Raw genomic sequence first — 14,681 nt, 5'->3', positions numbered from 1 at the left:
AAATTTTAGAGTACATTACACAAGTTAACACACGTTTGACAAATTAACACCCTTTATTTCATTCCATAACTTAAATATATGTCAAGAAATTATGCTTCACTTTACAATATTTGAAATACATTTTTTTTTGTAGTTACATGTAATATGATCTTATGTTTTAGGAAAAGCTATAATAAATCTTATTTCACTTAGTCTGTCATAATTTATAGGATTGACTTTGGTCGTTTAATAAATGAATGATAGCCAAACTGTCTTGAAAGGTGACTGAATGGCACAGCTTAGTTATGCAGACACTCTGAAGTAACTTTTAGTGGACTTTCACCTGATTATTAATGTCAGTGCTGTATCCTTTTTGAATTTTTGATAGTTTGATTTGCTTTCTAAAATCCTTTTACTCTGATGTAATCACTAACAGATAATGTGAAAACAAAAGTGATCTTAAAAAATGAACTGTCCTACATATGTTAATGTCGACTATTGTCCAAAGGTATACCAAATCTATGCTTTGATTTTTTGTCTCTTTATTACTTTAAAAGACAGATTAATAGCAATTGAGTTAAGATTTGACGATAAAGATACATGTACCAATGCAATCAGTGCAGATACCCCTCAGTCATCATCGCGGTCAATTGTAGCTAATCAAATAGCTGTGTGTAAAAAAATCAACTAATATTATGGTGAGCACAGCAACAATTGCAATCAGTGAAAAAAATAAGAATAATTTTTGGCAGATGGTACACATTTTACAAAAAAGGTTGTAGTTTTGTAAATAAATTCGTTGTGATTTGATGATAAATCAATTGTAACATCTAATACACTTGACAAATTTAATACTAAGCTTAGTAATTTTCTTCAAAACAATAAGTATGGTGTGACATGTTTTGTACATGTAATAATGCACAACATGACTATTTTCTTTTCTTTCTGTTACATCTCGTTGGTACCGTTTCCTTACTATTTTGTCTCGACAGTTAGGTTAACAATTCTGTATATACTTTTCCTGATTAAATATCTTATCAATAATCAAGTAAAACATATAGAATGAACACAATTTAGATATCAGTTTATTATAAAACTCAGAATAATATATGATGATTATTTTTACATTCGACTTTTTTTAATTCTAAAAATATGACATGTAATAAGTTGTTTACATTTAATATGTTTCTTCAAAGTCAAAAATTTAAACATGAAATCTGATATTAGGAATGTTAATCTTAAAGCTGAACACCGCTCGTAAATAGGCACCGTTACACAGATACCTGGTATATAAACCCCTCGATTTCGTTACACCCGATTGCACACCTGAACCTCGTGGCCGACATGTAGTATTCCTTTCGTGGTCTTTAGATTTTATGCATTTTTTTCTTATCTAATGTTCATTTCCTGTTCGTAAATAATGCATTGACCAATTTATTTGATGTTAGTATTCTCCTGGCTTCAAAAAGATCCGTAAAATTTGATAATTTCATCGCGACCGAGTAACACGGCGAGGCAAAATGTACATCCACACAGGTGAGACCTCTACAGCGAAGTACTTTTAACTGTTTAGAGATATGTCCCTTATATAAGGGTTGTAGGGACAGCAGTGATTAAAGAGAAATATGGCGGACAGTGCCTATTTACGAGCGGTGTTCAGCTTGAATGAGCATCATACAAACATTATCAAGCTTTACATTGCAATACAGAATAATAGAAATGGATCAAAATCTTTTTTGTCACTCCGTAGTATTTGTGTCACTTAAAATGATCAGAGAGAGATTATCTTAAGATGGAATAAAAATAAGTTGAAAAATATTGATACATAAAAGTTGTAAGCATTGGTACATCATTTAAAATGTAGCACCATCTTAAAAAAAAATAAGAAGTAAAACTCCAGGTATCAAACTGTGCTAGTAAAAATTTTACGCTTCTCTAGTTGACAAGTGTATATATAAGTAATTGTTATCAAAAAAGCCGCCACTGAAAGTCCGATCGTTGCATACATTAAACGCTTAGATTGATAATGAGCCGTGTCCTTGGATGTGAGTACGGTCTGCATTATTATCGTTCTGTCTTTAAATAGAGTATCGTTGTGTTTCTCTGAACATTAATTATATAACTGTATAAATTAAGTATGAAATATATTGCTTATTGAAGTTAAATATGATCCTTTTGATTTGATTATTTTATTAAAAAAAATACATTAATATGTATATTTTTGTTCCAAAACATGCTTGGTTTGTGTGTATATCTAATGAACATTTATTAATGATGTGTGTTTTTGGGATGTAAACGTACTAGAAACAACATGTCCAAATTCCGAGTTGATATTTGTATGATTAATATTTTTTAAAAATGCATTTTTCATTTAATTATGGCATATACGAGGGTTGTCCCAAAATAATGTAGACAGGACACATAATTTATAATCTGTTCACTGCACTTTCATTAGACTTCTATGTTTTCTCCAATGACCCTTTGGCAAACAATGCTGAAAAGTTCAAATCTGTACTTTATTTATTTCTCGAGAAAATGAATAATTAGTAACATCAAGTTTTGTCAGGCGGCGCAATGTGCGACGTCGAAAATTTCCAGTTTTACGTTGTTGCTAAACCCTCCACATCGTTTACAATAACATTTACGTTTTATTTCCGAAAATGTCTTAGATTATATATTATCTTTGAACATGTACCCTGCGTGCACATTCAATAAATATTTCTAGTTTTTTTTTTTTTAAACATTTTCTAAGTACAAAGGATCTGTCGGCTCCAAACTTGCCCTGTATTACTTGTTGTCTGACGTCCGTCTTACCGAAATGTGTCGTTTAACATTTTGACGTCCATTGATATCGTTCGGGGTTTCTTTTTTCCACTTATTGTCTCATACTTGTTCAAATATTTTTAATGTTGTTTAACTACTTATTCACAAAACGCATATCTCATCGATTTTGTTAATTTCATTTAATTCCAAAACCGCTCAGGATTATTTTCATGGTCTTTACAAAATTGTATCAGTTACTGCTGCGCCGCCTTAAACGCTGACAACTTCATTTTATTACCAGATAACTTTTCAACTTGTCACAAAACGCGCTTTAAATAATTTAAAAGTTTTGTGATAGCCAAAACATTTTCTGAGTAAATAATAGAACTATTATAAAATATCAGTGTATGTTTTATTTGAATTTTTTTCATTCGAAAAGAACTTTTCCGCCCAATTTTCAATTCATTAAGTTGATTTTAACTTTTTGTTTTTGACATTGCGCCGCATGTCGAATTTCTGATATAACATGCTTTCATTTAACTAATTTAATCTCAAGCAATATTCGATTTTAAAACATTATTTTAATGCAACTTTCTTGAAACCTTTGTGGCACAAATTTCATCTTCCTTTGTCTTCGATTAACTGAATAACGCCAATTGTCTACGCTATTTTGGGACAACCCTCGTAATGCAATATTACCATTACATACATACAGTCGGTTCAAGCATATCTTTTACAACATACACCATAGCATAGCATTGAAATCTCATAGCATAGCTTTGAAATCTCATAGCATAGCATTGTTATCTCATACCATAGCATATAATCTCATAGAATCGCATTCGTCATATCATACCATAGCATAGCATACAGCATTCTCTTAACTCGGTGTTAAATATTTTCATTTGAAAAAAAAAATTCCATAATAGATTTGTGGTAAACTTTGGCTTCTTATTATTTTACTTCGAAATGTGTGGAACTCCTCTGTGTATGGAGGCGTTTTTGTTCAAATCTCATAGCATACCATAGCATAGCATAGCATACCATATCATTAAGCCCTTCATTTCAATTTCTCATAGCATAGCATACAAATCTCATAGCATAGCATACACATCTCATAGCATATCATTAAAATCGCATACCATCGCATAGCATCAATTTGTAAAAGATATGCATGAAATGACTTTATAAGCACACTCCTGTCTCATGTAAACATACTTTAGAAACAACATGCTTGATGTATTTACAAATGCGTATCTTGTTCGAGATCATTTCTGTTTTGTTAACAAGTTGAATTTAATAATTTTTTTTAAAGCTGTTTGGCCTTGTTTAATCTTCACATGTCATCAGTGTACAACTACGAGTCATCTCATAAGAATGGCATGTAGCGTATAGTGACTATAGGTTTGGACTCATTTTTGATGTCCACTAATTTTTGTTTTGATCTATTTACATGTGTCATATTTTGATTTATGAGGCTGAGTTTTTAAAAGCTCCTATATAAATGGAACGATATTCCAAAGAGTTGATAAACAAATATCTGTGGAAGAGGTACAATAAAAATTATAATAGAAAATATGTCAAAGATAATTTCAATCAAACATTATCATTTTATCTCTGGGAAAAATTCACAGAAACATATATATTGTGGTTTCATCAATATTTGTTGAATTCAAATTTTAGTGGATTTCGTTGTTAAGTTGATCCACACAATTACAAGTTCTTGAAGTGCATTTTCTATTAACATTTGTGTATTGATTGGGTCATTGGCCACGAATTGACTTATCATTGAATTGGTGATTTTTAATTTATCCACGAAAACTGATACCCTTGATTATTAATGAAACCACAGTAGGCCTGCTGAAAGGTGTTTTCAAGTAACTGTTAATACCGCACCTTATGTCTACAATAAAGAAATATTGCAGTATTTTGACGATAATAGCCCTTTGTAGTTATTCAACTAGAATACATGTATTAGAAAACAACTAAAACAAAAGTATACCTCCAAAAATTAATTTAAACAAACATTAAATTAAATAATGGTCACATTTTATCTTACCATTAAAGCTGTGTTCATAATCATTAAATTCTGGTGTTTTGACGTTGTAGTTTAAACCGATTGTAAAAGTATTAGGTTGTTCTGAAATGATATACAATCAAACACTTTATCATGTATATTAAAGGTAGGAATTATTTTGTGTTAACTCTCAGCCTAAAAAAAAACTCAAAAAAATAATGAAAGTTATTTAAACAGCATAATATTTTTCTTTGATAAAGACAATTTGCTAATTGTTCTAAATAAAAATTACTTTCTTAGAAAAAGTACCTTCTGTTAATTGCCTACATCCGCTGATGTAATCACAGTCTTTGTCGGAACAGTTGCATTGCGACTGACATCCTAATCCAAAAAATAGGGGTGGGCATTTGGCGTCACAATTCTTACCATGATATCCCTTTTTACAAGCTTAAAATGCTTAACATAAAAGTATTGATCTAAATGTATGATAATTTTTTTTTCAAAATTTCATGAAATAAAGACATTTAAGTTACATCTACAGTATATGTAACAAGAATGTAACACATACGTATACACATTGATTGGTTCTGATCCCACTCGTAACCGAAACAACACATCGTTCCGTTCAGTCTACAATATATGTATTTAAACATCTCTATCTATTCACCAGTGTAAGTGTTTTTGAATTCATATTCAATATTTCCATTAAAAGGAGGTAAAATCCTACTACAATACTACTCACCCTTGACAAATCTGCATATGTGCAACTTCAAAACTGTCCAGCAATAGCATTATTACAAAGTCAATCCTCACGTTATATTTCATGTTTTCTGATTCTATGTCTAGAGTTGCTAAGACAGATTTAGCTGAATGTACACTCTGTTATTTTTCTTCCTTCTATACATGTTAATGAGGAACTTATATATTTTGACAAACATATTATAAGAGGAAATATAATTTGATTTCAATAAGATACATCCTGTATGTATTTAAATTTGGATCTTGATGCTAAATTGCAGACATGATAATGATTGCATAATATCTACACTGCGTTCCATGTTTTATAGAGTCTCCTCTTTCAGGCGTGTTTTAAAGAAGTACATACATCGTTTTTAGCAATTTTAACAGGTTAAACATGTAAGAAAGAAAAACAGCAGCAAAGGTAAAAAAGTAATGAAGGTGTAAAAAAAAAAAGGTGTTTGGGTAATATACATGTACGGCAAACATAGAGAAAGCTTCAAGACAGAAAACATGATGCAAGAGGTTTTTTTTCAGCGCTTATCAGTATATACCTTATCATTTTGATATACCAAATGAATGTTTTCATTGTGCGGATACATGTATTCAGAATATCATATCTTTATTTATGAAAAAATCTTTTTCATCATATCTTTTATTTATGAAAATTCATGTCTCCAAATACATGTATAAGGACATCGACCTCAGCACATATACATTTTTATATTCAGTACGTCATTCTGTGCTTAGATTAAGTGCTAATCGAATAAGACGAAGCCCAATCACGATTTTTTGATTCTCTGATCTTTATTGTGATTGCTATACATGTTAAGCTATTTGTTTTAAAGATTGTTTTTTTTGTTGTTAAACTCTTTTCTTCATTCCTGCGAAACCACATGAAAATTTTGTTTTAGGTTATCTGTCCACTAAACATCATTTTGTTTTTCAAAGATTGTAAATTCTTGTGATTTAATTAAGCGTAAGTTTTGTTCTTCAAACCGGACGCACAACAAATGAATCCGGATAATATCTGCACACAACAAACAATTCCAGAATGATCCCAGAACAGATACTACCGGAAACATAAATCATACAAATACGTCAAAAAGGAGATCATGTTTTGCACATTGCATTTCTTTAGTATGTGTGTACAAAGATATAAAGTTATAAATAGAAAAAGCGGCTGCAAATCCGATTATTGAGTACACAACACCATGAATTTTGAATGGTTCCTCTTCTCTTATTCTGATAACCGTCACAAATCCATCTATATCGTCAATGAGGGTGCCATTTGCTTTTAAAACGAGTGTTAGATATGATGTTACATATTTAAAGTACATTAATTTTGGGTTTATACAAACTGACAGGTAAAACCCCTGTCACACCGGAGCTGCGTCCTCACGGCGATCCCGCTGCGTCCTTCAATAATGTAAAACGCCAAGGTAAACGCAGTAGTCTCCTACAGCGCCGTAAGAATGCAACAGCATTTTCGTCCGTCGCGGTGGGATCGCCTTGAACATTAAAGAACGCCATGCGACGGCGCGCACTTTGAACATGCACAAAGTACGTGCCGTGGCTCGGCGTTCTGATAAACACGCCGTAGAAGCGTAGTGAGATCGCCGTGACAACGCCGTAAGATCTCCAACAGTGCCACGAGAGCTCCGTCGGTGCGCTCAAGGAACGCAGCTAATCGCAGTGTAGACGCAGTGATAAGTCAATTGCGCTTTCAAGGAAACCTCACGGAGTCCTTTGAGATCCCACTGCGTCTCTATCGCGCTCTCGCTGCGCTCTCACTGCGCATCCACAGCGTTTGAACAAGCTGTTTTCCATTTGGATGCGTTCACATAGCGACCCAAAGAGATGTTGCTGCGTTCATCGCGCTCTCGTGACATTTCTTCTGCGTCTTTACCGCGGTCCCACGGCGTTTCTACTTCGTTGTCATCAAGACCACGAAAACTAAAAATAATTGCTGTTGTACAATAGCAAGCGATGTAATAAATATCAAACTGGATGTAGATGACTATGTAAAAAGTAGAATTTACTAATATTTCAAGACCTATCAATGGACGTAGATGCAATTAATGCCATATACATTTGTAGTTATGATGTTTTCAAATCTGTTCTATGTTTTCTAACAACGAATAACGGATCTTTCTTGTAGACCAGACTACTGAGAGTTTAATCCTAGTCCTTCACAAATTGTTTAAAAGTAACTTTGTTTCAATTACAATGTACCTTTTCACAAAATCAAAACAATGTTTTAATCATTTGCTTACTAGTTGTAAATTCTTGTTTGTTTCCCACTTCCCATTCAATTGTACAACATATCAACCTACCAAGAAGTAAAGAACGTCTTGTGCACGCAGTCAGCATGCAGAGTACGCCGTGGACGCGCGGTAAAATCTCCTAGCACGCCATGAGCGCGCGGCGGAGACTCAGTGAGAGGGCAGTTAATCGCCAAGTAGAACTCCGTGGAAACGCAGTTACACGCAGTGTGAGCTCCGTAAGAACGCCTCGGTCGCCGTCAGGACGCCGTGACAACTCCACTTGTAAATTTTTCAAATAAAACTGTACATTTTTTCTTAATTTTCCTTGCGATCCTACGGCGATTCAATGAATTTTACAACGCCGTAAACACGCCGCGGGGACGCGGTTGGTGTGACAGGGCCTTAAACGACATAAATAACGTAAACAAACCGAAGGCTTTGTTTATCTAAATTATTGTCAACTTAAAGAATTTAGCTATAACTGAAAAAATGTTAAATTTGTGTGTATTTTTTATCGGTCGAAAATAAAGCTAAGATAATAGAATTGTTATAGACTTTGCACATATGAAAAGTGCCAGTAGTCGTAGATATTAGGGTGTTTATCATATTTATAAAAAAAATGTAATATTTTTCCTCTGTGATGCTGATCAACAATAATTAAAAATGCACTTGTCTTTTATTGATGCTTGTATTTGACCAAACGATTTTTAAAACCTAAGTTATACGTATAAAAAGGAAAGTGTTTTCTTTTGTGTTTAATACGGTGTAAGAACGCAACAATCATTGCAAAAATAAACATCTCACGAAGTTAGCTAGTTTTAATTTTCAGCAATAAACGTCAAAGCGTTATCAACAGCAGATATATTATACACCGATGTCAGTGTTTTTGTTTTAAAACTTCAGACAAAGACAAGTATCATGTTTTATAAAGTAAAATTTTAAGACGTGAGGTAAATTTAAGTAAAATGCAAAGTTTTAAATTCTGTACCAAATGAGAAAAGTAAAAACGGAATTTATACCTTCATTAGACTTTAAACAACCGTACACACGATCACAGTCGTTCTCAGAGCAGTTACGGTTTGACATACAGTTCATTCCATACAGAGGAAATATGCAATCCGAGCTACAGTTAATTCCATAATATCCGCTAACACATGCTGGTAATGTAATAAAATGTTTAGTTAAAACATCATTGTAATAGTAACGAATGAATGAAACACTCATTCGTTAAATATAACTTTTAACCAAAACAAATATAATTTAAAGAAAATTATTATACTTACGTAAACATATCTTTTGTGTATCGTTCCATCTAACTCCAACACAGCAATGTTTTCCGGATTCACTTTAATATTGAACGTATAAGTAAATAAATCCGTTTAATTATAAAAGACAATTACAATAACAAAGAAAAATCTTACCCAAGACAAATTTCAGACTGAAAGAGAGAAATCTGAACCAGCAAAACAAAGCAAAGCAATTGTTTTGTCATTATTTCAACGCAAACGATGGCAAAGACAATACACGACTTGTTCTTATTTTGAATGAAATTAAAAATGTTTATATTATTTAACTTAATACATATAATTGAGTACAGTTGTTTATAAAATATAAAGTATCGTGATAAGGAAAACATAATACCCATTAAATGCCTTTTAAACATTTTGATTCATTACTATTGATATTTTAGGTTTTTCCTTCAATTTTTAATATTTGAAACCCAACTACATTTCCCCGTTTAAAATCTTTCATCTTTTCAAAGCAAAACAAAACAACCCACCCCCCCCCCCCCGAAAAAAAAAAACAACAAAAAAAAAAAAAACCAAGAACCCCCCCCCCCCAAAAAAAAAAACGAATGATGTTCGGTTAAATTTTCATGACCGTTATACTAAGATTGTTTCTATTCCACTTATCTCAGGCGTAAAAGCCAGTGCGTGGGATAAAAACATGAGATTAAACTACAGATTCTTCAAGAAAAAAAATGATGGCTGCAATGGTAGCATTCCTACTAGCTTTTGTAGTGCTAAGCCCCAAAAGACTGGCCTTTTCATCATACAACATACAGTTGCTCACTCCTCCATGGCACCTGACCCTACCCCTAAATTAGAGGTCCATGTTTGCTCTGCTCTTATTTTTTCTGTTTTGTTTGGACTTTTGATGTCGAACATTGTTCGTTTTTACCACATGTCCTGTACATGTAATTAACGGATCTGTAAACTTTGAAGACTCAACTTGAGTATTGCACAAGCTTTGGTAAGAACCAAAAAATCTACTACGCCCCAGTGCCATTCTCTTTTTGTACAAAAAAAAGAAGTTTATGTTTGACTTCAAAGGTATCCAGGGCTCTATTTTCCGCGGTAAATTTAGATGTTAGTCGTCCAACATCTGTTCTACGTGATACGTGTAAAAACTACTCGCTTGATATAATTATATTTTTAAAAATGTATAATTCCTTCTAGCTATAGTGTGCATATCTTACAAGTGTGAAAAAAATGCATGCTGTCCTTTATTCCATAACTTTACTATATCTTGTATAAGAAGACTTACTTCACTGACAATATTCATTTGGTAATTCTTGTTGTGTAGGCAAGGATATTTCTGAAGGCAAGTGCATTACACAATATCAGACTTGATTTGTAACATTCATAGACACAATGCATACTCTATATGTAATAAAAGAACAAAAAAAAAAAAAAAATCTGAATAGTTTTCCTTCATATATTTCATATCTTTAAAAAGTGCTAGTTTTTATAGAGTTAGCGTATACATGTTCTTGTATGTTATCCTCGATAGAGGCGATGAAGAAAGACATGTATTTGATTGATAAAAATTATAAAGTTATCAAAAGGTTACGACCAATCTCTTAAATTGGATATAATTATCTGTTGTGGATATACAGTACCGATCAGACCCAACTTAACAGAAAGTAAACCCTGGGTTTACTTTCTGGGTTTACTCCGCGTTTACTAGAGTGGACCCAATGTAAACCCAAAGTAAACCCAGAGTGGAAACAGAGAGTACACCCAGTCAGAAGTATACCCCTTAAATAGACGCTAACTGTGTATTCGGAGTATACAAGGGTCAGAAACTACAGGTAGTAGGATGATTACATAAAAGACGGGTCTGCTTCACACTTAAGTGCGTACAGTTGACCTCAAAAGCAATATCCTAGTAAACCCAAAGTAAACCCCGACTAAACCCAAAGTAAACCCTGAGTGGACCCAAATTTTCAAAAAATAAACCCAGAGTAAACCCAAAGTAAACCCTAAAAGTAAACCCGGGGTTTAGTTGGGGTTTACTCTGGTGTTAGATTGGGTCTGATCGGTATTATACATGTTATACCCTTTATGAAATATAAATGCAAACAAATAAAATTTTTGATCTTCTTATTTCCAGAATAAATATGCATAAACTCGAATCAAATGCGTCGACAATTGGTTAGTTTTTTTTAATCCAAAAGTTTGTCAAATTGATCACCAAGAAGTTTAAAATATACATATATAGCTATATAACTATATATAGGTATCAATTTACGGATAGTGAGCTACAACAACAAGACTTATTTTCTTAAAGTTGTGACATTGCATTTAATCATAGACAGAATTGACTTCTCTTGCAAACCGAAAAAAAAATATTGCATGTAATTTCACTTTTCAATTAATATCCAATTTGGGATTTTATATCCATAACAAGTGCCTGTGGTATCCTTGTAGTTTGAGAGAGATAAATTCGTGGATTGTGGATTCTTTTGTTATTCCTTAGGAATCCGATGTTATTTGGTGGATGCATTGGTTTTTGGTTTCAGTAAGATAACTAAAAACTCTTTTAAAGTTTGTTTTCCTCGGAGATGTAAGTTCGTTGAGTAGGGCTATTCACAAATACAACAAAAACTGAGCCACCATGAATTCTAACGATTCCACAGTAATATAATCCATGGTTGATGGTCATTTACAAGTCTACGTGCCATTTTTTCTCGATTATCTCTCCTCCCTCGTCCCTGGGTAGGACGTTATTGAAGTTAAGTAAGTTAAAATTACGGAATAGCTTGACTATAAAGATACAAATATTATAGTTGGTCACAAATTAGCGACAACTCGTCGCTTTTCAAATAGCTGAGTGTAAAGGAAAATAACAAATATGATGATTAGCACTGCAATAACTACAATAATTGAAAATAAAAAGAAAACGATTGTTGGCAGATGGTTCACGTTTTGGAGTAATGTTTGGAATATTGGAGACTGATTTGTTGAATCTTGATGATTTGTCTGTTGTATGATTTAACAAATCTACAAAAATGAAAGGAAAATTTTATTTAGGTTTTGTTATCATTATAGACATTGTTTTATAAAGAACATGACTGGTTCAATAAATTACAATCCAGCATTACATCACATTATTTGCGTCTCTTTCATACTTTATTTGTCACAGTGTTTGGAATTAAAGAAAAGCAGCATGTGTTGTTTTAGACAATTGTATTGTTAAGTTAACTTACAAAACTTTGCAAAATGATGATCTCTTTTTCCTTTTAATCGTAAATATAAAAATGTAAGAAGTTAAAGTGTATTTTACATTTAACTATCAAAACTGGTACCTGTATATTATTTGCGATCAATAAAACATGATTTCATACATGATGAAAATGTATTGTAAAAATTGAATATTTTCTTCTAACATTTCTGCTAATTTCTTTGTGTACGTGATTTATTTAACATCGAATAATGCGTGGAATTTTACGAAAATATTCTTTGTAATCTTTATTTCAGATTGAGTGTCTAGTACGTTTACGTATTTTATAGTAGAGTCATTATTTAAATTACAAAGGACTATGTGCGGTATCATGCATTTTTTGCCCCCCAATATTAAAGTTTCATAACGAGTTTAAAAACAAGGTGGAGGATAGTTGAAATCATATTGAAAATAAGGGTGTAAAAGGTTATCACAACACTGACGTCATAATGTAGAAATGACGTCATGAAGATTGCCTTATTTTGATAAATTGATGTTTTGTAGCAAAAAGTGGGTGTTTTCCGATGGTTTTCCGACTTGGAAACATCGAGCGCAGGCTTGCTCAAGTACCGGTTTTTAGCATAATGTGTATATTTATCTGGAGATAAACATATGTTAAAATCGTACTTGAGCAGATCTGCGCTCTATATATCTGAATGCAAAATATAAAGCAAAAATGAGAAAATTTTCATTTGTTTGAAAATTTGCGGGAATTAGGTCATTTGGGTGACGTCATAGAAAAACAGCGAATGAGCAATGATGACTAAATCAAGATTAAAGATAGGCGTCCACTGTACAATTATTTATGACGATTTGATCTTAGAACGATACTATTTAGATATTGGTTAAAATTGGGGGCATATATTTGACCATACCCCACATAGTCCTTTAGTTTAATTTCACGCTCTTAATAAATGTTTAATGACTTCATTTTTTTCGTAACACACAAACTCTCTCTCTCTCTTTCTTTCTCTCTCTCTCTCTCTCTCTCTCTCTCTCTCTCTCTCTCTCTCTCTCTCTCTCTCTGATAGTGTTCTGAAAAATTACATAGTACAATAAGGGTTGTAACATCAATAGCGATATCCATCCTTTTTTACAATTATTAACTGGGTACGAAGATAACATTTGTTGGACTTTTAGACAGAAATGTTGGCTTCGGCTTTTAACGATTGGGAACAATTTTACAGCATTGATGTATGAAGGTCCCATACATCATAAAATGTAACCCCATTCATCAACGTTTTGGTATATTTTCACCCCAAATGCAAGTATGATATAAGTAGCAAACTGCTGTTAAAGTCCAAGTGTGATCCTTTCTATTTCTTACGGAAACTTATTGTAATTCATAGTAATGAAAAAAAAGTAAAACCTTGATCGATCTAAAATCTACTCGTCCTGTTTATTGATTGGTCAAAGCCTACACCAACCTAAAACAACCACGGACTGTGCAAAATAATCATGATGATATCATACTCAAATTGTCAAAATATGATATGTTTGTTTTTTAAGCAAATGAGCCGAGGTTAATGTACACTAACAATAATTAGGTTAATAACATTTTGAAGATATTGAACAAAGAGAAATTTGTTCTGGGAAGAAAACATTACCAAATGAGATGAAAAGATTGTCAATGAAAACATTTTAATAGATACCTCCAGCATGATATTTACATCCGGTGACATAATTACAGTCTTCATCAGTACAACTACATGTCGACTGACAGTTCAGTCCATATGAAGGTAAAGGACATGCAATTGAACAGTGTATTCCTGTATATCCTTCTTTACAAACTGAAGAAAAAACCGAGAAGTTCATTAAGTGTGTGTTTGAATAGAATAAAATGGTAATATATAACTAAAGATACTTATTATTATCACATGAATATTGCATTGGCACTTACTTATGCACTGTTCTTTCAAGGAATCCCACATGTACCCAGAGCAACATCTGGTTCCGTTTATGCTACAATAATAACACAGTCAACATTATATACAAATATACATATTATAAATGTTTTCGTGAATTTTTTGTTTTAATTAATAACTTCTACCTATCACAGTTGTTTTTTGATTTCTTTCCAAAAAGTCCCAGAACTGTCACTGTTGCAATGCACAACGTCAATAAAGTTTCCATTTTAACTTTTTCTTGTGGTTTCAAAAAGAGTGAGTTCCTTGAGGCATCGGTTTAATTATTTGATTTAATGTGTCCGTTTCCTTGCATACAATTTAACAAAAAATGACTTTGTTATTATTAAAATAAGGAAATGAGAATTCAGTTAAATAGATGTATTCATTGATAATGATTATAATATATCAACATCATAATAATTTACACCAGATTTCATAGATAGCAGACGTGATAATTGGAATTTATAAAAGAACTAAGGATTCGCTTAATCAAGATTATGTAAT

The 14,681-nt window shown here is 32.4% G+C and overlaps 1 long non-coding RNA gene and 1 pseudogene across 1 annotated transcript; both read right to left on the bottom strand.

Annotated features, from left to right (window-relative positions):
- Nucleotides 1-5,074: 5,074 nt before the first annotated feature.
- Nucleotides 5,075-5,615, bottom strand: LOC128162839 (uncharacterized). Its single transcript, XR_008240716.1, has 3 exons — nt 5,502-5,615; nt 5,328-5,389; nt 5,075-5,206 (listed from the first exon to the last, which is right to left on the bottom strand). It is a non-coding gene; the product is annotated as an uncharacterized LOC128162839 (long non-coding RNA).
- A 6,225-nt stretch (nt 5,616-11,840) lies between these two features.
- On the bottom strand, nt 11,841-14,403 carry LOC128162916 (protein draper-like; annotated as a pseudogene).
- Between the last annotated feature and the right edge of the window lie 278 nt (nt 14,404-14,681).

The sequence above is a fragment of the Crassostrea angulata genome, chromosome 9, assembly GCF_025612915.1.
Source record: "Crassostrea angulata isolate pt1a10 chromosome 9, ASM2561291v2, whole genome shotgun sequence".
NCBI classification, from domain to species: domain Eukaryota; kingdom Metazoa; phylum Mollusca; class Bivalvia; order Ostreida; family Ostreidae; genus Magallana; species Magallana angulata.
The sequence above is the reverse complement of the archived record's forward strand: the minus strand, read 5'-3'. Positions and strand labels throughout refer to the sequence as shown.